The sequence below is a fragment of the Lepidothrix coronata genome, unplaced genomic scaffold, assembly GCF_001604755.1.
Source record: "Lepidothrix coronata isolate B3197 unplaced genomic scaffold, Lepidothrix_coronata-1.0 Scaffold185, whole genome shotgun sequence".
Lineage (NCBI taxonomy): Eukaryota > Metazoa > Chordata > Aves > Passeriformes > Pipridae > Lepidothrix > Lepidothrix coronata.
The window spans coordinates 1,602,410-1,628,429 of NW_016690365.1; the positions used below are offsets into that span (position 1 = coordinate 1,602,410).

General features: G+C 34.9%; 1 long non-coding RNA gene across 1 annotated transcript in view; it reads left to right on the forward strand.

Annotated features, from left to right (window-relative positions):
* The window catches only part of LOC108505176, a 599,626-nt gene that overhangs the window by 472,194 nt on the left and 101,412 nt on the right, over nucleotides 1-26,020 (forward strand). Inside the window, exon 6 of the long non-coding RNA XR_001877411.1 lies at nucleotides 11,795-11,843. This is a non-coding gene — a long non-coding RNA (uncharacterized LOC108505176). The remainder of the gene's footprint in view (nucleotides 1-11,794; nucleotides 11,844-26,020) is intronic.

Sequence of the window (26,020 nt, forward strand, 5' to 3'; positions counted from 1 at the left end):
CAGGATCACTCTCGAGGAGAAAAGGCAACGCAGAAAGAACCATGTTTTGCAGAATATACCATCTAAGGAGTCTTTCTGTTGTGCCTTTTGCAATCGGATATGTCTGTCTCGTATTGGCCTCATAAGCCACTAGCGTGCCTGTAACAAATGTGGATAGAGCCTTCCCAAATCTTCGTTCGCAAAGCCTAGCCATGACTGACTGCAATTTCTTTTCTAACACTTCTATTCCACAGCCAGTTGCATGCTTCACATTCACACGAGCTGAGGCCAAGTGGCTGTGACCCAACCAGACCCAGCACCAGAGTCCCAGGAGCAGAACACTCAGGCTAACTCCTAGTGCACTGCATCTGGCTGGATTGCCAACATCTGTAATCTATTGGTTATACGTCAGCAGAGCACTGGATGCCTGTGGAAGTGTGTTTCTACAGAACTGCTGTTTTTGCTATCTATTATGCTGTATGTTAGGCAGCAGGCACACACTGTCGATGTGACTCTGGGTCAGCCTCTGTGACTCTCACCCCATCTAATGCCAGTTAGCTGCTTGTCACCAAGGTTTCTGTCACCTGCTGGTCTCCTGCCTCAGATGTATTAAAGAAGACTGAAGCTCTCACTGGTTATGTGAAAACTTTCTCTATTGCTTCTTTGCTTTCCAGACAAAGATCATTTATCCAGTCAGTGCGTGCCAGGTAGTCAATCTTTCCTTCATCTCAACAGTTTTTTCAAGTAGGCTTCATCACACGATAACAAAAGTCTAGATTTTTGACCTTAATAAAAGGACAAAAATCCTTCTTGTCATAAGCTACCTGAAATATATAATTGATACAAATAGGGATGAGTTTAATTTTCCATTATGAAAAAAATGAATTATAATTGAAGACATCCAAAATAAAAGAATTATGCCACAAAACAATTTGTGGAGTTCTGAAGTGTGTGTTTGTTCAGAGAGAGAGTGAAATATTTATTTGCTCCTCAAAAGGCACAAGAATAGGTCAAGGATGAGGAAGATCCAAATTTCAGCACTTACCAGAGGGATTTAGAGTTACATTTCACAGCAAGTAACTGTGAACTGGATACAACAGAGGTGAGAATCTGTTCATTCTATGTCTGATGAACAAAAATATGACTCACACTTCTCTGTTAATGACAATAATGTCACGAACTTGTTCCTTGTATGTTTTTCCCACAAACTAGCCACTCTAGTTCCTACATTCCTGAGTGAAAACAGATTTAGAAATGTTGCAACTTAGAAAACTGTCGTCTTTTCAACCAACAAACTGCAAATCATTTGCTCTCACACAAAGCAGTTTGCAAAGTGCCTATTGACAGCAACTCCATAAAAGCAATTTTTAGTTTCTAGCTGTCCTAATGAACATGTGGTAAAATATTTTTAGTCTTCTAGACAATTCTGTGCTCATCATAAAGGAACAAAGTGATATGTTACACTTTGCATCATATACAGTGATGTCCAACATGTTACTATTCTTTATTCACAGGTTTATTTACAGAACACATCTCCATTTTATAGTATAGTCCACCATAAAATCCATCATTATATATCTTCCTTCAAGACAATGCTGAGAAATTGTCTTGATGTTATAAGCCATCAGTCCTGTAGACCAGTTTCTGAGCACTCATTAATGTTTGAGGTCAAAATGGAAGGGTACACAGAAAAGTACTTATTACTTAAATTGCTTTTACTTTAGGAGAGCATTTTCTTTTCTCTGATTGTGATTTGCCAGGTGTAACATTGTAATTTTGTAGCTATTCAAACATTGTAGGTCATCAAAAAAGAAAAACAAAAAAACCAACCAAACAAAAAAACCAAACCCAAAAAGTACAGAATAATACTTAGGCATACAGCAAGAAGTTTTTTTTAACAGAAAATTTGTGCATTTTTTCAGTATTTGTCATTCTTCAGTAAAAAATTATAATCTCGGACATGTTTATAAATAATATATTTCTACTTGAGACTTTGTTAATTGAAACAAAGCAAGGTGTGACATGTGAACAGATCTGCCTATTTTTTAGCTTTGATTTATTCAAAATTGTTTTCTTATACACTTATATTCTTGAAGTGAACCTTAGCCTTTGTCATGTACATTGTATTGCTGTAAAGTAATACTGTAGAAGACAAATCATTAATCCCTTTGTTAGAAGTGAATGTTTGTTTTCCAGTGGAAGCTCTGATTCACTAGTTTAACTGGAGTCTTCATCAAGGAAAAAAATCAAACTGGCAGTTGGGAATAATGGTAGCAATTACCATTATACTCCTTGATTCTGAACCCTTTCACTTTTCCTTTAAACTCTCGTATTTTATTTATCTGAAATTTTTTTCTACAGATCAACTATTTTATGATGTGATTTCATAAATTTTCTAATTCATTAAAATATAAACAAACAAAAAACATTGTAGGTAAATAAAAAGGAAATCTGTCCTGCAGCAATGTGTTATATATTCAATAGTTGTTTTAAGAGCACTGCATGCCCCCTGTTAGTATTTGGTAATCTAGGTATGCTGATTTTTAATAATTCTAGTTTATATGAATAATTTAAGTAATGTTGATTCTAATATAATTTCCAGCTGTTAAATTTGTCTTTCAAAACTTCACAGTAAAAAGACTTTTACAAAAATATGTTTTAATATCAATAGCACACCTCAATAAATGGAATTGACAGAGGAAATGTTTCATTATATAACCTAGGGCACAATAAAAAGGATAATAAAATAAATGCATCTTGTCTATTCTTCACTCTCAAGACTGAATGTTTTCTGTCTACACCTGCTTCTGATTTTTCTCATGCCCTTAGAATTTCTACTGTGTTATTACTGATTTGTCTTCTTATCCTAAATAATAACAAAACATAGGACAGTTATAGAGTCCTTTGAAAGGTTTTGTATTGTGTAAGAGCACATAATTGAATTAAGGTTAACATAAATCATAGTTTTACAGGGTTAGATTTCAGTGGTACTAATTTAAATTCTTTTCAAAAAATAATCTTTTGTACCATATGATTTTCCATTATTTTTTGTGGTGTTTCTCTCTCTTTCTGTGTCTTATGTAGAAAAGGTTTTCACTGAAAGCAACTAAAAGAAGTAATTTCATTGCTACATACTGAACTAACTAGGATTATAGTGCTATACTGGACTAGGCCATGGGGAAAGCAATGGACATTCCTGAATATTTTCAGTTCTATTTGTATTGTGGCTGAATGGCAGAGCTCAGAGGTTCGTGATCAGCGTAGAATCCAGCTGGAGACCTGTAGTCAGGGGCACTCCCCAGGGAACAACACTGGGTCCAGCCTTATTCAACTTGTTTATCACTGACCTGGGCAAAGGAATAGAATCATCAGGTTTGATGACAACACTAAACTGGAGGCAGTGGCTGATACACCTGATGGCTGTGCTGCCATTCAGTGGGAATTTAATAGGCTGGAGAGCTGGGTGGAGAGGATCCTAATGAAGTTCAAGAAGGGCAAGTGCAGGGTCCTGTGCCTGGGGAGGAATAATCCCAAGTACCAGCACAGGTTGAGAGCTGACCACCTAGAGAGCAGCTCTGCAGAGAAGGATCCAGAAATCTTAGTGAATGACGAGTTGACCCTGAGCCGGCAGTGTGCCCTTGCAATAAGGAGGGCCAATGGTATCCTGGGGTGCATCGGGAAAAGTGTGGCCAGTGGGGCGAGGGAGGTGATCCTTCCCCTCTACTTCACAGAATCACGGGATTGCTCAGGTTGGAAGGGAGCACAGTGGATCTGATTCAACTTCCCTGCTTAAGGAGGGTCATCCTAGAGCACATGGCACGGGATTGTGTCCAGGTGGTTCTGGATTATGTCCAGCAAGGGAGACTCCACAACCTCTCTGGGCAACCTGTTCTAGTGCACAGTCACCTGCACAGTAAAGTTCTTCCTCGTGTTCTGGTGGAACTTTCTGTGCATCAGTTTCTGTCCATTGCCTCTTGTCCTGTTGCTTGGCACCATCAAGAAAAGCCTGGCTCCATTTCTTGGGACTCCTTCTTTAGATATTTATAAATATTGATAAGGTCCTCTCTCAATCATCTCTTCGAGAGGCTGAGCAGGCCTGACTGTGAGATTAGCTCAGCTGGTTAGAGGATGATGCTAATCACGCCAAGGTCGTGAGTTAAATCTCTGTATAGGTCATTCACTTCAGAGTTGGACTCAGTGGTCCTTGTGGATCAGGGTGTCCATGGAGGTCATGGAGTCTCCCTCTCTGGAGACATTCAAAACCAACCTGGATGTGACTCTGTGTAATCTACTCTAGGTGATCCTGCTTTGGCAGTGGAATTTCCAGAGATTCCTTCCAACTCTAACTGTTCTGTGATTCTGTGAAACACTAAAAATGGATTATTAATACCAACAATGTTAATATAAGCAATATTAATATAACTACTTTTTAAAATGGGCATTATGAAGGGAACAACTAAATCTTATGCCTCATTCATCTTATCATATGACCTCCTCCTCCTGTGAAATTGTAAAATGTTACTTGAAAACTCTTAGGTTGCAGATTTCTTTTTTTTTCGTACAGACGATTTATTTTTTGTTTGTTTTAGAAAAATTAAGTCTTCATTCTTCTATAAGTATGAAATAACGTTATGACGTACTACTGAGTTCTGCAAATTGTCAGTAAGTTAAGTTTTTTATCAGTTCTTCATAAGTTCCACCAATAAGCTTATATTATTTATTCAGCATTTTTTGTGCCTTGGATCAAGTCAGACTCTTATTCTTTTGGTTTCTTATTCTTTTTTACCAAAGTCTTTGTGGTGTGTCTTCTGATAAAGATGTCCTTTATTTTTTTACCATTTAAGTTTTGCAGAGGATGTTTTGAAGGTGATGTTTGTCTGAGACTGATATTTTGCAGTGCTAATATCTGAATACCATAGATATCTGACTAAACCAGAAACTCTGAGTGTCAAAGCACATATAACGTTACATACATCAGTCTTTAATATTTGGCAGATTAATATAATCAACACAAAGCCCAGCTCCTTGTGTATATTGTGGGATGCTTTTGTCAAGACAATGATCTGGTTAAACATTCCTGCAGATGCTGCTTTTCCCCATGGTAAAAGTAATTTTTCTAGGGGTCTTGGATACTTGTTTTAAGGAAAAATATTTTTTGATTTTTAAATTTTTTACAGACATTGACTTTCTAGATTTTTAACCACTTGTGAAACATATTAGCCAGGAATGGAAATCTACATGATATGATTGTAATCATGAGAATAGTCCAAGGTTTGAAGACTAGGAATGGCCTTCTGATATGGTCAATTAAAAGATCGACTAGATTATGCTGATGTTACTTCTTTATTCTGCTTTATGGGCAAATTGATTAAAGAAAAAATAAACCACTAGCTGTAGAAATACCAGATCAAAAAAGTAATTAAAATATTAAATAAAGGGGAAAACAGTCCCAAAGGCAATGAAGTTTTAAATTTGTTTTAAAAACCCTAAATATATTAGAAACCTGATGACTAACATTTTTACATAATGGAAATTCCACCACAGGGTTAAGTCTAAAAATTTATTGTAATTGGATATTAGAAACTCTAAAGAATAGCTTCAAGATCTGAATAACATGTAAACTGAAGGCTTAGACCAAATATTCAAATTGCATATTTTTATTTTCAATAATTTAATTAATTTTATTTCTCAGTGGATAGAGACATCCTGATTCATAAATGACTCATGTTACATCACTTGCTGTTGCTAATAGCATTTGAATCCTTTATGTACAGACATTTCTGTTGTTTCAGAGCTGCCTTTTCTCTAATAAGTGTTAGCTGATAGCATGATAATAACCCCTAATAATTGTCTATCCTAAGATGTATCATGACCAATTAGTACCAAGAATTAGCTCCCTTCCAGTTCACAGTACAGTTGTGTTCACTTTTTTCATTAAGGATGTGTCAGATGTTCTTTCTCAACTACAGGTTTTAAATTCATGAGTAGTTTGTTAACCAAGAAGATTGTATCCAAAACTTTTTAAACTGAGAAAACAACTCCCTTTGGTAGTTTCACTTAGTATGTTTATGAATGAATAAAACAGAATTTATGTGCAGTCCCTGTAAAGGTAATTATCATGTTACGCTTGTTATAAAAAGCTAATAATCTCAATTTTATCTGCACGTCACAAAGATGGTAACATAACTGGGTATCCAGCACTTCTCATGAACACTTTCAAGTTTGAAGACCTTTACAACTGCACGAGAGAAAAAAAAAAAACAACAGTTCTTAATCTAAATCCTGTTGGACTTCAGCCTTTTCGTGTGAGAACGTTTGACTCCCCTGATTTCAAATTGTAAGAACTGAGTAAAACACAAATGTTAGACTGAACTGACATAAACCATTTTTCCTTTGAAAATTACACAGTATCTTACTAGAAATGTTTACATCATATTTTCTCAGATTTGTCCTCTGTTTAAAATCAATTTTATGGTCAAAGGTATATTATTAAGGAGTGTCTATTTACAGTCTAATGTATACTCTGATACCTGTATATATATTCTTAACCTACAGTACGGGTTTTATAGATCACCATTTATCAGAGACTGTATAACTAAAGTGACAAGCTTCCTGCAACTTTGATTTTAAAATTACCAACATGGTGCTGAAAGAAAATTTTAATATAAATGCAGTTTGAGGAAAATTCATACTGTTTATAGATGGTGCTAATTATGAGAATTACTTTTTCTGAAATGTTTCTTATGCCTTTGATGCCTTTATGCCTCTGTAAGGCAGATTTATTTATGAATTGCTAAAGCATGGTCTTTTCCATGAGGGGAAAAAAAAAGAAATATTATGTAACTACATTTGTATTAAGGGGGAAGAAGGGTGTGTGTGCTACTACATTCTTTTAAGCAGGTCAGCAAAATCTGAATCAGATGTAACCACCAACTGTTTGAAAAAATTGCTTTCAGTTAACAAGGAATCATTATTATCATTTCAGTTGGGGAGTTCCACAGGGGGCTGTTTTGGCCATGTTGTTATTCAATGTCTAAAAGAAAAAAGATTTGAATGATTGAAGAAACTGTGGCTGATGGACAGCTGGGCAGGACTGTAAAAGCCCCAGAGGATAGGATTAGAATTTACAAAAATCCTGGCAAATTAGACAGCTTACCCAAAAGCAACAATGTGCAAGAAAAATGCAAGAATACCACCACAAAATGCACAGAAATAAAAAAGAAATAGTTGGATAGATAGCAGAAGCACAGTTTTTTAACAGAGACTAATACTACATGTTCCAGTACAGCATAGACAAATTCTTTAATAGGTCCCACACTACTGCTTCTCAAACATTGAAATTTCAGGACCTATTTAGGCATACCATAGCTCCTTTCCTCTATGCTCTATACACCTGATATTACTTTTAAAGGCAAGTAGATAAGGGGAAAGTAAGGCTTTACTCTGGTAAATAATAAGAACATACTGCAAGGTGTGCAACTGAGCATCATGAACGCTTAACTTAAAAAGGCATCTGCCCTGAGGTCCAGATGTAGCCATTTCAGCACATAAACAAAAGGAACGAAAAAAGGAATACCACAAGAAATAGTCTTTAATAGAAAGCGTTTGAGAGTATTGTCATGTAAAATATGGGTTCTATGCTGTGTCAGGGAAGACCAAACTGTAATATTTTGGCAACAAAGCTGGGTTTTCAATTAAAATTAATACTGAGAAGAAGGGGAAAGTGAGGTATTTTATGCCAGTATAGATTATCTGCCAAGAAATTTATGTAGGTTATTGTGAATATAATTTCCATAAGGTAATTGAATTGCATACTTTTTTGAATTCTTAGGTTTTGATCTATATAAACCTCTATTTTGTTATAAACCAGAATATTCCTTCAAGAGGTTAAAAAATGGGATTATAAAATTTAATTTCTTCAGCAGGCGTGTTTTGTGTCTTTTCAAGAAATGTTATGAGGTTGACAAAGGTTTTCATTCAGCAACAAGAGAAAAAGGATGTAAAATGTCTGCTGTTGGAATATTGCCATAATTAAAGCACATGGATCTAACACAGACTTGGGAATAAGTAGTATTTGGCAGGTTTTTAAGTGAAGGGGACACAGTTATTAAGAAAATTACAGAGCAGTCCTAAATAAAATTCATTCCTATTCTTCTTAATTTAGGCTTCACTTGAATCTGTTTGCAGTTGTGAAAGAACTAGATAACACAATAATCTATGAAACTACTACCCATCTCTTTATCATTATGTTGTCCCTCTAAAATCCAAGAAGTTTCTTAAAAAGAAATAGAAGAAGGATCTTGTATTCATAGAATAATAGAACCATTAAGGTTGGAAAAGACATCTAAGATGATCAAATCCAACCTTCCACCCAGCACTGCTGTGTTCACCACTAAACTATTTCCCCAAGTACCACATCTACAATTTTTTTTAACACTTCCAGGGATGCTGATTCCACCACTTCCCTGGGCAACCTGCTCCAATGCCTGACTACCCTTTCAATGAAGGAGTTTTTCTTAATATCCAGTCTAAACCTCCCCTGTTGCAACTTGAGGCCATTTCTTCTTGTCCTGTCACTTGTTACCTGGGAGAAAAGACTGACCTCCAGCCCACTACAACCCCCTTTCAGGTATTTGTAGAGAGCAATAAGGTTCCCCCAACCCTACTTTTCTCAATGAAAAAATACTTTAGACATGCAAAAATTAACTAGATATTGCAGTAAAAAAATTAAATTAAACCTCAATGAAATTTTAATAATTCCTCTTCAATAGCCTATTTGGAAAACTCTTTATTGTTAATTATATTCTCCTTTTGAAATTAATATCTCAGGGTGTTACTATTAGGACAGAAATAAGATTTTGGACAATGTTTTTCCTGGGACTGAATTTAACTATTCCAGTTTGTTGATACTTGGTGCAACCTTTGCACAAGGAAATCAGAATTAATGGGAGCAAAGTGGTAATACACACTGTTAGAATTCCTCCTGGAATTTGTCTTGGTAATCATCATCATAAAAGTAGTGGAACTTTTTTCTGTATGCTGGATTATAACCAGTAGTTTAAATTCAAATTGAAAAAGACCACTGAAAACAGCATTTTAATCCCTTTTATTTTTTTCCTGGCCTATTGAAAGAGAGGTACAATATCATTGCCCATTGAGCATTATCAGCGATTTTTAATTTCATAATAATGTCAATAGAATAATATTATAATAGCCTCCTGCATCTTTTCAAAAATTGTGATGATTGCAGGTCTTGTGAAACTTAAATAAATTTGGGAAAACAAGCCTTAAAATCTTGACAATTGTTGAAGAAACATGCTGCAATAGCGGGAACTGGCTAAGCATTTAAATGTTGCTGAATAATGTCCTTGAGTTATATGCCTGCAAACTTAGAGAATAAATCACTTTTTACTTTAAATTAAACTAAATTACTTCCAGGAGGTAGAATTCCTGTTCTCTCCAAAATGCAATTAATTTGCTGGCAATGCATTATAATGAACTATCAATATTTTGTTTTTATATACATAGAAATAATACATAAAAACAGTACTTTTCATCTAAACCTGAGAATGTTTAACCAAAACTCCCAAGATGAATTTGTGGAGCAGGAAAGTTTGTGGACACAAAAAATTTCCAGCTTTTCTAGATCAGTGTTTTAGTTCACAGCACAACTAAGCTTATGCTTGAGGACTATTAACCTACAATTTCCTCATTTAAAGCACTTGAGAGTTTTCTGTGTAATGATCAGCATGCTGCTACAATCAACTGATGCTGTAGGGAAGGAGTAGGACGTATGTTTTTGCAACCAATTTCAATCCTACATAAATTTTTGTCAACTGTTTAAAACTATAGCAAAACAGTCTAGAACAAATGTCCCCCCCAACAGATTCAAAATAATAAAATAGAAAAAAAAGGTGTTGCGAGATAGGTTAATTTAAACTCTTTTGGACCATCTGCTTGCAAAGTATATTTGGATTAAGAGACATATTTTCACTTGCTCTGTGATTATCCTATTAGTGGTCATGTAGTTCTGTTGTCATAAGACAAGGGAAGGGAAGAAAAGTACAAAATACAAAAGAATGTAATGGGAAAATTTGTTTGGAGAGAGAAGAGTAAGTTAAACGTTTAAGATAGGAACTTTTTTGGAGGTTTTTTTTTTTCTCTTGTTTCTCCATAGAAATATAATGGCAATATTGAATGATTACTTCTGCAGTGACAGAATAGAGTGTTCAGCAGGTTAAGAGACCTAAGACAAGAATGTGTTTTCGTGGTGGAAATTTAAAACTTTTAAAATGAAGCCAAATTGACTATTTTAATATAAAGAAAGGCTAAATATATACACTTTTTCCCTCAGTTTCTTTTTTTGAACATGCCTAAAATGCTTGGGGAAAAAGAATGAGCCATGAAAATAATAATAAAAAAGAAACCAAATGAAACAGCATAACTCAACAACAATACCTGAAAACAAACAAAGAAAAAAACAACCAACCAGACAACCAAAAAAAAACAATCAAAGAAAAACCTATAAAACGAACAAAAAACCCCCAAACCCACAAAACTAATTTATCTAATGCAAACACCATGGAAAAACTGTTAGAACTTGGCAACACTGCAAGCACTGAATGGATAATCTGTTAATAGGATGTCTTGAATAATCTTTAGATTACAGAGACATACTTCCTCCAAAGCATAGATTATCACTATAGCATTTAATATTCTGCTTTTATATGTTAATCACCATTAGCATAAAACTAACATAAATTTTATATCATGTTTATGCATGATTTTTCAATACATCCTTCTTTTCTATTGTTCAAAGAGACACGTTTTTACTTTCTGTATTTTCTAATATTTATTTGCCAGATTTTAAATTTTAAGCATTAATCTTCGTTAATGTTGCACTGGAAAGTGAAAAATGTCTGTACACAAAACGTTGGAAAGTAATTTATTGCAGGAAAATCAATTTTAGATTGTTCTTATTAAGCTAATGGGTAACCTCAAACCTTATTAATGGAATAACCATGGTTATAGTATTGATAAATTTAACAAATCTTAGCAATTATAAAGAAATGCATCCAGGTCCATGAAATGAATGTTAATTCAATGATGAATCATTTGTATTTGATGATCATAAAGGAGATTGTTGCACTAATCAGTTTTCTTCCTCTGCTCTTATAGAAGACATTTCTTTTTTGCATCCCCAGATTTACAAACATCCATTCCCAGTCAGACTCTCTGTTTTAATCCAATGCACTCTCATCAGCTGTCACATAGCATTCTGATCCCTTTCAAACATGAAAAGTATATCCTTTATTACTATTTTAATTATTTTGACTTCCATTCTTAGAACCAAAATCTTAGATTATAGTCTGGGTTTTGTTATTACCTTCTGAGCATTAAAGTAATTTGTTTTCCAAAGCAGCTAAATATGAAAAAATAAACTTCTCAAGTCATAATTTGAATGCTCTGAAGTCTTCTATCTAGATGTTCCTGGAGATTATTGGTTTCCACAGAAATTCACAAATGCTCATTTGCAGAAGGGAGCTTAAAATTAATTTTTCTTCAAAACACAACTGGGGTATAAGGAGGGAAAGACTGAACAGATTTGAAAGCTTGGGCTTTTATTGGGTTGTTTTTCTGACATAAAATGTGCTTCTCTCAAAGTGTTCCATACAAAGTTTAAGTCCATTGATTTTCATATATGTATATGAATTATTTGCAGTATTGAACTACCATTTACTTGTTTTACTGTGTATCTAATGTCTGAATATTTGTTGCCAGTGGTGTCAGAAAGCTTTTGTTTTGTGTTTTTCAGATCTCAGGATAGAGCATTTTTGATTGAGTTCCAAACCTGCAAGCTCAGGGTGAGTAATTATTTTTGTCCTTTCTTCAGTCTGAATAGGGATGGTTCTGCAAAGAACAGTGTTCTAGCATAGGACTAGTTCCATGTTTCCTGGAACACCAAAAAAAAAGGGTCCCCACCAGTCTGTGATAATGTCAGCTGGTAATATCAGTGATTAATTAATCTCTTTTTGTTTCAAGACATTGAGAGGAAGAAGAATTTTTTTTCCCTTACTATGTAACAATAAAATGCATTTGTTTGGGTTTTTTGTTTGTTTTTTGTGTGTTTTGACTGAAGAGATCATGACATAACAGTACTTTATTGCTACATGTGTAATTTGAACATGTTGCATTTTGAGACTAATGCTACCATAGTCATCAAACTCAGAAGCTGACATAAGAGAGAAGCCATAAACCAAAGAGGTAATGATCTGCAAAAATGGCAGAGATTCTCCAGACAAAAACTGCATTTCTGTACGTTAGATCCCTTGTGAGAAACCGTCTTTTGAGAATGAGATAGGGCCAGGCAGCAGAAAACAGTAACACTATCATGTTATAGGTTTTATCAAAATGATTTCCTACCAGGAGTTCATTGTGACAATCTGGGAGAGTGATAGATAAGACAGATAGCTTTTCATGAAAAATGAAATTATTGGAATCTTGTGTTTGCTGTAAAATAATTTTTTTCCATATAATAAGTGTTTTTGGGAAACACGTTTAACGCGAAGTCATTTGAAGAAAATATGTTGATGTTAGCTTGCTCCTGAAAAAATTTAATAACTAATGTAATAAAGCTATTGAGACAAACAAGCCTAAACAGATTACCAAAGTATTCTCCTGTGTTTTAAGCTTGGTTCATAATATTAAACATAACAAAATAAAGTGCTTGTTTCATAACAAGGGACAATATGATTAGCATGCAACTGAGATCAAACTAATGAGTAAACCTCATTTGTATAACGCAAATAGCTGTCATACTTTGCATATATGGGCAGCAAACAGCACTTCTAGACAGTGGAAGCCTAAGCCCAGGAGAACAGATCTATCATCTTTGCATTGTGATTCCACTCACTGAGTGAAGGTAGTAGTCCAAAAAGCACCATGGAAGAAACAATGATATTTTGTCATGTTGCTACTTTTGTAATGAGTTACAAATTTTGAGCTCTAAAGCATATTTGTGTTTCAGAGGCTACTTGTGAAAGTCTATATCATATATTTTATAGTATCAATTATAAAAATCACATAAAATATTTTTTCTTAATATTTGGACAGGTCTGGTGGGCTTTGTTTTCATCCTGTTTCTGTTGGTTTTCCATGAGATTCTTTCTTGCTCCTTTGCTCATAGTACCTGAGGAGTCAAATTGATTATTGCTATCCCCTATATTTCACAGCACAATTAGAATCTTCCTTGCAGTAGGTAATTTACAGGTGTCTACAGTAGATTTAGAAGCATCTATTGTAAGTCTATAAAATGTTTTTAAACTTAAAATCCCTCAAATCTCATGTTTGCTAGATACAAGAATCTGTACAGGAACACAGGGCTTATTGAGATTTCTGTAAAATTCTGTACTTGTAGAAATTCTTTACCAGTAAGAAAATCTAATATTGTCAGAATTGGTAATTGTATAGATATCTGCCTCTTTAACTTTGTTAATTTCTGGTGGTTGAGGAAACACTAGCAGTGTTTAGTAATAATACACTGAAGTGACTGTTGGAGAACTCTCACAAGTGCATTTGTGCTTTATAAATAGACATGTACACATGCATACATACAAATATGTATTTATATATTTCTAATGTGACAGGTAATGTTTTCTTAAAAGCACTGTAAAAGCGTTTAGCCACTTGTTCTTTTAATGATAATTTTAAGCATACCTAATATAACAGTGGAAAGTAGTACAGCAAATTTATCTTTTAATACTCTCAGTACTGGATTCACTAGTGTGTGAAATGATATGGATAGATATTTTGCAGGCCATGACACAGTAAAAGTAAAAGGTCGTATGTAAATTAGGAGTAGTTCTGGGGTTCTTTTACTGTTTTTTTTTCTTTTTTTACAGTCACAAAAAATTACTCCTGCTGAAATATATTTTATCTTTCTAAAGGATTAAAATGTACCACCTAAAAAATTATTTCTTTTATTTGAAACACAAAATAGTCACGTATTTAATTTTTTTGGTAAGGAATAGCACTAATTAAAGTTAACGAGCTTGCATAAAATGTGAGATGGAAAAAAATACGCCTTTATACTGAAGACAGCTTTCATTTTTTAATAAGCATATTTTGAATATATTGATTAAAAAGTCCGACCATGGCCACAGACTCAAGCAAATTATCATTAGAATGATGATATGCAATCTTGATGACATTCTGTCTTTCGCACCTCTGAGAATGTCATTATATCTTTTGGGAGTATGATTATTTCTGAAGTTAAAAATCAACCTTAAATGAAGTTAAAATCAGCATTTTCAGATGGATGGAGCTAAACATGTAGTGAGAGTAAATCTCTTCTAACGTAAACCAGACTCACATTACAATCCTTCAGTGGTGACTATATCCTGTTCTTTAAAAGGAACTTTGCTAGTTTTCAGCCAACAATTATTGCACTTTGAAACTTGCTTACAGACTAGGAGACAAGGCTTGTGGATCAAGAGGCATGGCTATCATGTAGAATTGCAAAAGACAGAGATTTGTTAGATACTGAAGGAAACTGAGCAAGAAAGAAACAATACTGTTATACAGATAAATGGACATCAATTTTTGAAACAATTTCTCCAGTTACATTATTTAAACTATTCAGTGAGTTACAGACATGTCTTTCTTGACACACTAGAAATCATTAGTAATGGACACAGTGGTGACTATCTTTGTCAATGGTTTATTAGGAACTGTTCTTAGACTGATTTTCTGATATATCTTTGAACTTTGTCAATTCACAGGCATTCCACTAAACACAATTATTCTTGGTTGCTGTTGGGTTATAGGAAATGGGAAGAAATAGTTTGAAGCAATTACCTTATCTTCAAAAACCACGTCAATATCTGCTTATGTAAGCTTAGAGTTGCTCCCATTTACAAAAGATGCAGAATAGGAAACATAAATTATAAGTTAAAGGTAGAATTGTCTCTTTCATCCAGTCTCCAATATTAATGATTTAAAATGCAATATAGCAAGAACTTTTCCATTTATTTCAGCAGAGGTTTGCTAACTCTACAAAGGAAGAAATTTCTCCTCAAGACCAAAAGATATCATACTACCATTTAGTAATGCTGCAAGAGAAAATTACCACACATTACCACACTGAAGAAATTGATAAAATTACATCAGAGATAAACTTAAGAACTTTTCTTTTTATTATTAAGGGCAATTATTTCTTTTCTTTTCTTAAAAAAAAAAGGTAAAAAAAAAAAAAAAAGATGTAGTGAAGCTTTCTAAAAAGCTGAAGATTATTCTTCTGGAATTTTTCCCAAAACCTACTGAAAAGATTGTTATTAGTATTGATGGCCTGTAAATGAAGTGCTTTTTCATGCAATTCTAAGGACCTTGATCTGACCAAAAGTCCTTTTCAATCAGGTCAACATACTATACTTTCTTAGGTATGCAGATATTTGTATCTTTCATATGAATTATTTTCACAGGGCTTGTAAAGAACATAAAATAAATGAGCGAGTCACTACTTTACACAACTCCCTTGAAAAAATGGAGAGGAAAGAAGGAATATGCCCAATAAAATTCTGCAGAACTGTACAAATACCATATGCAGTATCTAATTTATTGCTTAAGACATTGGGAACTAGAAATGAATAACCCTTTGTTGTGTCTTTTATTTTCTCATTAGTTTATATTTGGCATGAAAGCAGAGGTATGTTTACATTACTGACTGGAGGACTGAAACTGCTGCTAAAGTACAAGTTTATCAGAGATTTGATCACCTATACTTCACATTGAAAATATAGAAGAAAAAGCAAACTGAATATTTAGACTATTGCTAGGCTATTGCAGACATACTTCAAGTGATAATGTCCTGCCTTTTCATCTTCATCTAGCTTCCGCTCCTGTATGAAATAGATTTTGTCAAAGAATATTCTGGTTTAAAAGCATCACATGAATTGTCAACATTTGCAGATCTGTAAAGAGATCATCTCAAATCTCATCAATATGTGTTTCATGAAATTGCAAAATAAGCAAACTTTTTTTTCCCATTTCATATACAGTTATGGTTGATGTCAGAAGTTATTTTAGAAGCTGTCATGTGAAAATATGTCACTAGCATGGGGTTTTCTCAATATTTCATATCTCTGGACAAATATCAGGATAAAAATCCCATTGTCTTTCAGGGAAATGTCATGTTCTTTTGCATGTGTTCATGTGCATATTCTGCGGAAGAGTTTTCCTGAAACTTTATGCTCAGTAAGATACTGTGTAGAAATAAATCCAGAAAAATTGTGTAATGAAAAAAATAAACTTTTTTACAGTCCCCTTGGGATGACGGGTCTCACAAACATATGATATCCTGCATAGACAGAGGAAAAAAAATTTATGTGCTCATTTTAAAAGAAGATGTAGGTAATAGATTCATCTGCATTCAACTGGGGATTAAAAATCCAGTAAAAATCTGATCTCAGCTGAGTATTTCATAATTTTGAGGAGAAAATCACTTATATATCAAGTAAACAAATAGAAAACTAAATGCAGTGTAGGTCTTAAGCAAAAAGTTGTGAAAATATTTTAATCTATAACTCCAATTAAAAATAGTTATTTTAATAAATGCATCAAAGAACAAAATATAAAATCTGACTCAAAGTCAGGTCAAAGGTTCAGCCAGCTCAGCATATGATTTTTCTAGTGCTGCTTGCTTGTAAAGATTTAAGGTGATTTTTCTTCTGAATTAGCTTCCAGCTTCTGTCAGTCAGATTGTCTGTTCGACTCCACTCACTATATTACAGTGAAGTGGAAAAGTGGGAAAGGGTAATGAAGGACTCTGAAAACACTTGAACTTTTCATACTTTTAGACTTCATTACTGGATAGCCTGAGTAAAGTTTCTTATGTTTTATTTTGTCAGATTCAACCAACCTTTTAGATAAGTTAAAAAAACCCAAAGTTGCAGTTCAGAATGTAACTCCTTTAGAAATTTTAATATCATTTTAAAAATTAAAGTGAACTAGAGAGGAGAAAAAGAAAGTATATGCCTTATGACAGAACACGTATTTCTCTGTATGTGTGAAATTAACTTTATAGAATTTACGTACTCTTAGCTATTTCTTCAAGTACAATCTCTTCCTTCTATCTCCTCCCGATTCAGTCACTTTTGTGTATTCATAAATTGGTTGCAGCACATCTGAATGTACAACTTGAATGTGTGTATGCAACTTCTAGAATATTATTATCTTTTTTCGTTTTTTTCCTCCTTGGCATATCAAAAGTACTGTGTATCAAGATTTGTCCTTTTCACTGCTGATAACTCCATCAGTCTTTATAAGAGTTTGTATCTGAACTGAAACGTGGTATTCATTTGGACTGTGCGTATACTCAGAGATCAAGATTAGGCTGTTGTTGGATCATCTTATCAATAACGAGGAATTAGGGGAAAAAATAAAGTAACCTGAATTCAGAAAACAACTTTGAGGCATATTAAAAATTTTTTAACAGTTACAAAACAAGTTAAAAGTTTAAAACTTTTAACAAGTTAAAAGTTTTTTAACAGAAAGTAGGTAATTCTAGAATTACTAATAGAGGACATTTTATAGTATAACTGAGCAAAATTCAGTGCACAATATGTCAGCTTTACACAACAGATCATCAATAAACTGCTACTCTTATCAGTAGATACCAATAGGCAGTGACTGTCATATCTGAATTTGAGACTAAGTTGAATTTTATTCCTAAGTATTCTTGCTCTTTGATCCACTTTCTTTCTTTCAGTGTAAGCCATTGTCTTCTCTACACAGAAAATCTACATAGCTGTTGTGCCGTCTAGACTATGAAAATAAAATATTTTTGAACACCAGCAGAACAGAAGCACACAAATCAACTGTACTCAGGTTGTAGTGCAGAAAATGAGGACTGAAGAAGACAGATCTATTTTTGTACCTAGAAATATGTGAAAGGTCAAGGAAAAAAAAATTCCAGTGTCTGTTAGAGATTAGACATCTCTAAACAGAGAGACAAGAGTATACTTTTATAAGAAATGGCTTTTTCATACTTTGGATTTTTTTTTACTTGCTTCCAAAACCATTTAACTGCTTTGCAGATCAGGCCCAGTGATGCAAAAAAAGTAAAAGAAACCTAATAAAATTTTTAATAACCACAAAGGTAAGTGATATAGTCTATTTAAAGAAATATCAGAATAAAGAATAGTTTTTTATGAAGTAAAGAGTAAAACTATTGCATAAGAAGAACAAGATTTTGTTGGTTTGGGGCCTGCTTTGTTGCATATTTATGCACTTTGGGAAGATTTTCTTATGTCAGATATGTCTTTTCTCCTCAAATTCCACATTATTTAGGGTTAAATAGTATCATAAACATGATATTATTCTCTTCATTGAAGAGAAACTTCTGTAAGGGAGTACGCCTTGAAAGAAGGCTAGTAAAAGCTTCCTCTCAAAATGAAACCCAGGCTATAAATTCTCATTATTAATGAATTCATCTTAAGCTAACCAAAAGCATAGATGCAAGTGACCATATTCTTTGCCTTGTTTTTTTCTTTTTTGCTTGTTTGTTTGTTTGGAGGTTTGGAGGTTTTTTGTTTGTTGTGGGGGTTGGTTTGTTTTTATTTTTTTTTTTCAGGAAATGGATTATATGGTAGAACTCTAAAAGAACAAGAATAGAGGATTCCCAAAGTACCATTTGCAATTCCTTTACTTCTACATGAAAAATACTATTTTTCTTTATTTTTAAGGTCTTGGATCCTATCAAGTCTGCTACCCATAAGGAGATAGGTTGCAGTAATTTTCCTTCATCTATACCTCTTTTTAAATATATGAAAGTCTAGGAGAACAGTAATCTGGGAATGTTTGTTGACGTTAATATCCTTGGCAGGAATTGAGTGGAGGCAGACATTCTTTAGGGAAGTTGATTGATGTTTGTTCCCCTACCTTTTAAAAGAAATTCAGTTGAGAGAAGCTAGGAGAAGCTCCAAGGCAATGTGAAGCTCTCACCTGAGTATCTTAGAGCCTTTGCTAGCTGGTGGTTGCTTCTGGGATGCAGTGTTTCCAGTGCTTTTCTAGGCATGCGTGCTAGTAATTTTGGATTGTACATAAAATGCTATTACCTACAGTAATGTGCATTATCCATAGTAACATGTAGGGAGCTCCTATAGAATTTGATGACTGAGTTCAAAAGGTTTGATTTTGTATTAGGATACAATTATTTTGCCAATATCTGCCAGAATCTTTAAAAATGTTTTTGAAAAAATCATAGAATGATTTGGTTTGGAAGGGACGTTCAAAGATCACAGTCACAGAATCAAATAGGTTGGAAAAGACCTCTGAGATCAAGTTCAGCCTTTGACATAACACCACCTTGTCTAGACTATCAGGTTCAAATACCTTGCCATGGGCAGGGACATCTTTCACCACAACAGATGGTTTAAACCCCCATGAAATCGACCTTGAACATTTTTAGGGATGGGACATTTCCAGGCAACCTGTCCAGTGTCTCACCACCCTCATCACAAAAAAATTCTTGCCGATGTCCAGTCTCATTCAGGATTTCATCTTTAAGTCATTTAGAGAAAAGTTTGTCTAGCCTTTCTGATTTCTGCCATATTTCTTTTCTGTCATTCCTAGGAATTACATTTCTACACAGGTTTCCATAGTTGTCAATCTGACTGAAAAATATGAAGCATTTTGGTTTTGGGGTTTTTTTTGTTTGTTTGTTTCTTTGGGAGGCTTTTGTTTGTTAGGTTTGGGGTTTTTTTGTTTTTGTTTGATTTGGTTTGGTTTGATTTTGGTTGCCACTCTGCAGCTCCATTTGTATTTATTCATTTCTAGATATTTTAAACACAGAATCTACCTTTAGTATCTTAAAGAGCTATGCACTACCATTGCTATATTCTATGCATCTTTTTTTTTTCCTCTGGTTGCTTTAATATGGTAAACAAAATTAATATGGTAAACAAAATTCTGGAATCCTGGCAAATTTTCACTCTTTGAAATAAAAACACCTCTTTCCCAGATACCACCAGACACAGTTTTTTATCTGCATCTTAAAAGAAAAATTATGATTGCATTCATCCAATTTAATTAAATTTCCTGTTAAATTTCAAAATCCATGGGAGGAAGGTTATTGCTGTTTTAAAAAATTTCTTCTTTTTTCTTCATGATTTTATTTCAAATGCTCAGAAGAGGATGATATTTATTTCCGTTCATATGGAATTATTTTAGAGCTCTTTGTATGGGCAGGGAAATAGCGGAGTAAAAGTGTTCAAATACCGCTACATGCAGAATATATATTTAAGCATGTAATTCTTAATCTGCATACAAGACCCTAAATTGCCCATGAAAAATACACAAGGCAAGATCTTAGCTAGCCTCAGTGACTTGTATCATCAGGGAAAGACATGTAACCTGAAAAAAAATCCCAAAAAACAACTAACTGAAAGGAAGTTGGGATGAGGTAGTAAAATACCATGTCACAGGTTCATTCATTTTCTGCTTCCTGAACATGAGAGAGTATCATCCAAAGGAAATATACACTGGCATGACATATTCCCAGACAAGAAGCTGTAACTGAAAGGATATTACAGGTTTCAACCCAAATCTTCTCCATCCACAAAAACCATGAATGTGGTTCTACGTGAGAGTGTAGACATGACACAAAGGCTTATTCTTGAGTTCCTTCACATCCAACAGGATAACTTTAATCCATCTTTGCCTCTTTTTATTAGCTTTAATTAGGCATAACAGTTGTTTTCCTAAGTATTTCTGAACCAATTAGAAAAAGAATTGTAAATAGAGATTGTGATTGTGAAAAATGTAATACACAACACTTCTCTAGAAAAGGTGTCCCACCATCATAAGACAGAAGACCATTCTCCTCCAGATTCTAACCCTATGCATATGCTTTTCCCAGTGTTATGATAACTGTTTTCTTACTCTCCCTCTTTGGTGCAGTTGAGCCAATATTTCATTTGCTAATCTTTTCAAACAAAAGTAATGGCAAAGAAATGCTTTCTGTAAAAATTCTTTGTGTAAAAATATATCAAACCTTGATGACATTATGTCATGCCATCTCCAACTTTCCAAACAAAACAATCTACTCATTCACAGAGGAAATAGGACACTGATAATTAATAACTTCAAGTTTTGTTCATGCTCCAGTTGCTTGGTCTGTTGTGACCAATTTTTATTGCTCTTAGGCAGTTCTTCTCCCTTAGGAAAGGATTGACGCCTTGGTGCTGTAGTGATCGGCCTCAAAAAGTCCCTCATCTGCTGAAGAACACTCTCTCACTTTGTTTCAGTCTAGCAAGCCAAATAGAACAGAAAACAGATGCCCAAAATACAATTTATGGATGTAAGAGTGACTTTTTATAGGCCAATACTAGTTGCTGTCTTAAGTGTGGATTTGGGAGGCAATTCACTGGTGAGGCAACACAGTAATCTAAATCTTTTTAAGTACAGCTCTTCAGTATCTGATTCTGTCATAACCACAGTGTCACATGGCTTTAGTTATTGATCAGGGAAGAATGAGAGCATAGGATTTGACATGGTGCCTTGTGCACAAATCCTGTTGTGTACAAATGACCATGCACAGGATGAAAGACAATAAAACAACCCCTTCAGCTCAGTAACAGCTGGTGCATGACATTCTCCTTGCTACAGACCATGAGGACTCTGCTGAGATGTGTGGATCCATCACAGAATATTTGTCAAGTCTACATAAATATATACATACTTCTTCATTAAGACACAGTTATTTTTACTACCCAAGGAACAATGTGAAACCTTTTTCATTCCTCTACCTTTCTGCAGTTCTTTAAGCATATACAGCAGAACTGTAGCAAATGCAGCAGCATGTTTCTTTCACTCTTTCCTGCTTACATATGCAAATTGTCTCTAATTATAGAAAACATTGATATCACTGACATGACAACTAGAAAGGAATGCTGTTGTGGGAATCAGCTGAAAACGAAAAAGTATTTCAAGTCCTGTACATGAGTGGCCTGCTGATTTATGGTGCCTTATACATAAGACAGTCCCCATGGTTTGGATTGGAAGGGACCAGCAAAGATGATCCAATTCCAACCTCACTGCCACGGGCTGGGACACCTTCACTAGACGAGGTTACTCATCCAACCCGGCCTTGAACAATTCCAGGGATGGGGCATCCACAACTGCTCTGGGCAATCTGTTCCAGTGTCTCACCACCATTACAGTAAATAATTTCTTTTAAATATCTAATATAAATCTCTCCTCTATTAGTTTGAAATTATTTCCACTTGTCCTATCACTATCTGCTTATGTATAAAGTCACCCTCCCTCTCTTTTATAAGCCCCCTTTAAATTCTAAAAGGCTGCAATGAGGTGTCCCTGGAGCCTTCCCTTCCCCAGCATTAAAAACCCCATCTTTCTCAGCCTGTCTTTGTAAGAGAGGTGCTCCAGCCTTCTCACCATCTTCATGGCCCTCCTCTGGACCCACTCTGACAGGTCCATGGGAAAGAAGTACAGCTGACTGTAGGCAATCCAGAAGATTTTTGGACTGCATCAAGGACAATTTCCTGGTCCAGGATTAGACAAACCTACTGGAGGAGAAGCTTTACTGGACCATGTGCTCATCAACACAGATGAACTCATTAGACGTTAAGATTGGAAGCAGTGTGGGCTGTAGTGATCATGCCCTGGTTGAGTTACTGATCTCAAGGAACATGTGACTGAAAAAGCAAAATCAGGAGTCTGAACTTTCAAATAGTGGACTTCCAGCTTTTTTAAGATTAAGTGAATGAGATCACCTGGGAAACTGTCCCTGGGGACAGAGGAACTGGCCAGAACTGGCAGCTGAAGTGAGGCTGCAGTGGTGGTACAGGCAGTTGGGGCAGGGCTGCGGACCCCCCAAGCGACTGGATGGACCTGCAAGACATCTCATCAGATCCAGAGATGAGATTTGCAATTTTGATGTTCGTTGGTAAAAGTGGTGGTTGTAGCCCTGTCGAAGTGGTGGTGGAAGCCCCAGATAGTAAAAGTCCCTTGTAGGGAGGGAAGAAAACTTCATGCTGAGTGAAGTCTTAGTGTGGTCCTTTATTGGCCTTAGGCCAAGTGGGAATGCCCCTAGTACCTCTTCTGGGGCAGGGAGTTCTAGGCTGGATGATATAATACAGGATTGCGGGACATTTCAGGAGTCTTTGACACCTCGTAAGATGTTACAGCTGCTGTTGTGCCAGCACAGGTGGATCCATTATGACTCATCAGCAAAGATGGATGTCTTCAGGCTATGTGTGAATTGTCCTCATGCTTCCCTAGTGGGGAGTTATCACAGCTGAGTCATTTGTGTAAGCAGGAAGAAAAACTTACACCACCTATTAGGATTTACCTCTCTCCTCATCTTGTTCAATATGCAGTTTGTAGACAGTCATGGTGGCTGAGCACACCCTCAGCACCTCGATGATTACTTTGCACACTGTCAACTTTCACATTGATCGTCTGAGTCGTCAGCACTCAGTCTTTCACACTTGTGGATACATTCTTTTTCTCAAATTCCTGTCACAGTCCAAATTAGTAGGCATATTTGGGGAAAAGAAAAAAGACACCATGGATACCAGAATTTTTTTGTAGCCCAGAACTACACAAAGGTGCATCTGAGAACAAGCTACAGTATGCCAGGCCAGTTCAAAGGAACTGCATTAAAGAGAAAATTCACAATGCAATTAGGTAGCATTATTTCTATGTCGATGTTCTTTCATCTTCCCTCCTGCCATATGTTTTTAGTGGTTTTTCTCTTGTCTTCTATGTAGTCCTGTTGCTAGTCTCTGTAGACAGCTTATTAGCAGCCATTATTTCAGACTGACTGTCTGTTTTTCTTATGGATGGTACCTAGCAGATGCATAATGTTGATAACTATCAAGGAAAAGTCTGGTTAGAATCAGAGTTTTAACCTTTTAAACTGGTTCTCTGGCCTCTAATCAAGATGCAATACTTTTCCAAACAAGACTGTGTTTGTTAGCTTCTCTGCAGACCAGCCTTGAAAAGGGTGGTATTGGGAAGCATGACTTCAGAGTAATTTCATAGAATAACTAAGTGACTAGTCAGGAAGCCATCACTCAATCTTAACTAAATTGCTTTATCTGGAGAGCTTGCAGTTCTAATCAGACTTGCTAAGAATCCTATGCAGCTTGGCTCAACTTTGGTAAATAACATATGCCAGCAGTTCGCTATATTTTCTTAAGCATAAAGTAAACACCTTTTATACTCTAATTATTATTCAGTAAACTAGAAAGCAGAGATCCTGAAAGAGGGACATAGCAATTATTTAGGACAAAATTTAATTTGGACTTCAAGTCTTTAAAATGGCACAGATACATCAAAGTTACAGCATCCTAGTCCTTTGCATTGTCACTAAACTATTCAGTTATATAATATAAGTGAATTATTTACTTGCAGTTTAATCGCATTCGTCTGCTCTTGCTTATGATTGTCCTGCTCCTGGGTTTACACATGACCTAGTTTTCTTTGTACTTGCACCTACTGCAAGCTTTTATAACAAAATCAGTTGAACACGAAACAGATTAAATATTTAAACATTCTCATGGTACTCTTCTGCCCTATTTCACTGGTAAAAATGACCAGATAATATTCTAAGCACTCAATGAATCTATTTTATTTGGTGATTGATACTTCACTTGGTGAGTTATTACGATATATATGTGCAGCATTGCAGATTTAAGGGATTTTATATAAATTACTTTTTATATTATTTCATATATTTTTATTATTTTTATTATTTTATATTTTTATATAAAATAATTTTGTTTTATATAAATTAGTTTAAAAGCACAACTTAATATCATATATATTGCATGTATATTTTATATGTATAATATAACAATAATTGAATGTGCTTCATAAATAGAGATTAAGTAGAAATTATCTATACAACTCTTGTAAAGAAAATGATATTGTTTTGTTTTTCTAGCCATCCACTCTTGCAGTAGTTTTCTTAAGGCTACAAGTTTATTTCCTGTCTTTTCTTAATCTTTATTCTCCTTGCTTAGGTGATTGCTAGTCTGCTTTCAAAATTGTCCTGATTTTTCAATTGCAAAAGAACAGATAAGCTAGTACTCTGGAGTCCAGATCTCTGTTATGACTACCAAAGACTGTCAAAACTGGCTAGAATCTGAAACTAAGTCCTGTAGGTAAATGAAAACCCCAACACTGAAATTTGCTTTGCAGAGCTAGAGCAAGTGTAAGATGAGAGAGGTGCATAATGAAGCCAAATGTGCTAAAACCCTGGCAATGGCTGCTGCTGTCGAGGGTGGGTGCCATTATAACTCCATAGCAGCAGAGTGAACAAGAGTGAACAAGAGATGGCAGCAGCTTAAAAGCGATTGTGCCTGGAGGAGGAGGGAGAGAAAGGCAACTACGCGGTGGTACTCAAAAACTCTTGCTGTGATTTGAACTTTTAACAGTATGTGGCAGGGGTGGTGCTGTATTTGTGCCTCTGATTGGTTTGTGATGAACAAGAAAACAAAGAGAAAACTCCTGTAGATTTCTGATATGAAACAGGAGAACTCTCTCAAAACTTAACAGCAGACTGGATAGTTTGAGGCCAGTTCATGTAGACAGTCAAAGACTTCATCCTTGCCCAAATACTGACTGTTGTGAGGTTGACACACAACCACTTTCATTATAATGCATCTTGCAAAAACCACTCATACATGGATAGCACTTTTGCACCTGATAAAACCTGAACTTATTAAGAAATGGATGGTGAAATGTTATGTAATAAACCTTACCATTTGGGCATGCTTTTGATGTTTATTTCTTTCAGTGTAATCTGGTATTTAATTTTCTTAAACAACAGATGCCTCAAGCAATTCAGATCCTGTCACTTCATTGACTGTTCTAATAAGAGACACTTCCAGCCTTCTTAAAAACCTGCAGTTCAGAAAACTGTTTACCATATGAGAAATGTTCTATATTATATACCATATATGACATACTATTTTTAATTTTTTTTAATCTTTATGCATTTTTTAATGTCAGTCTC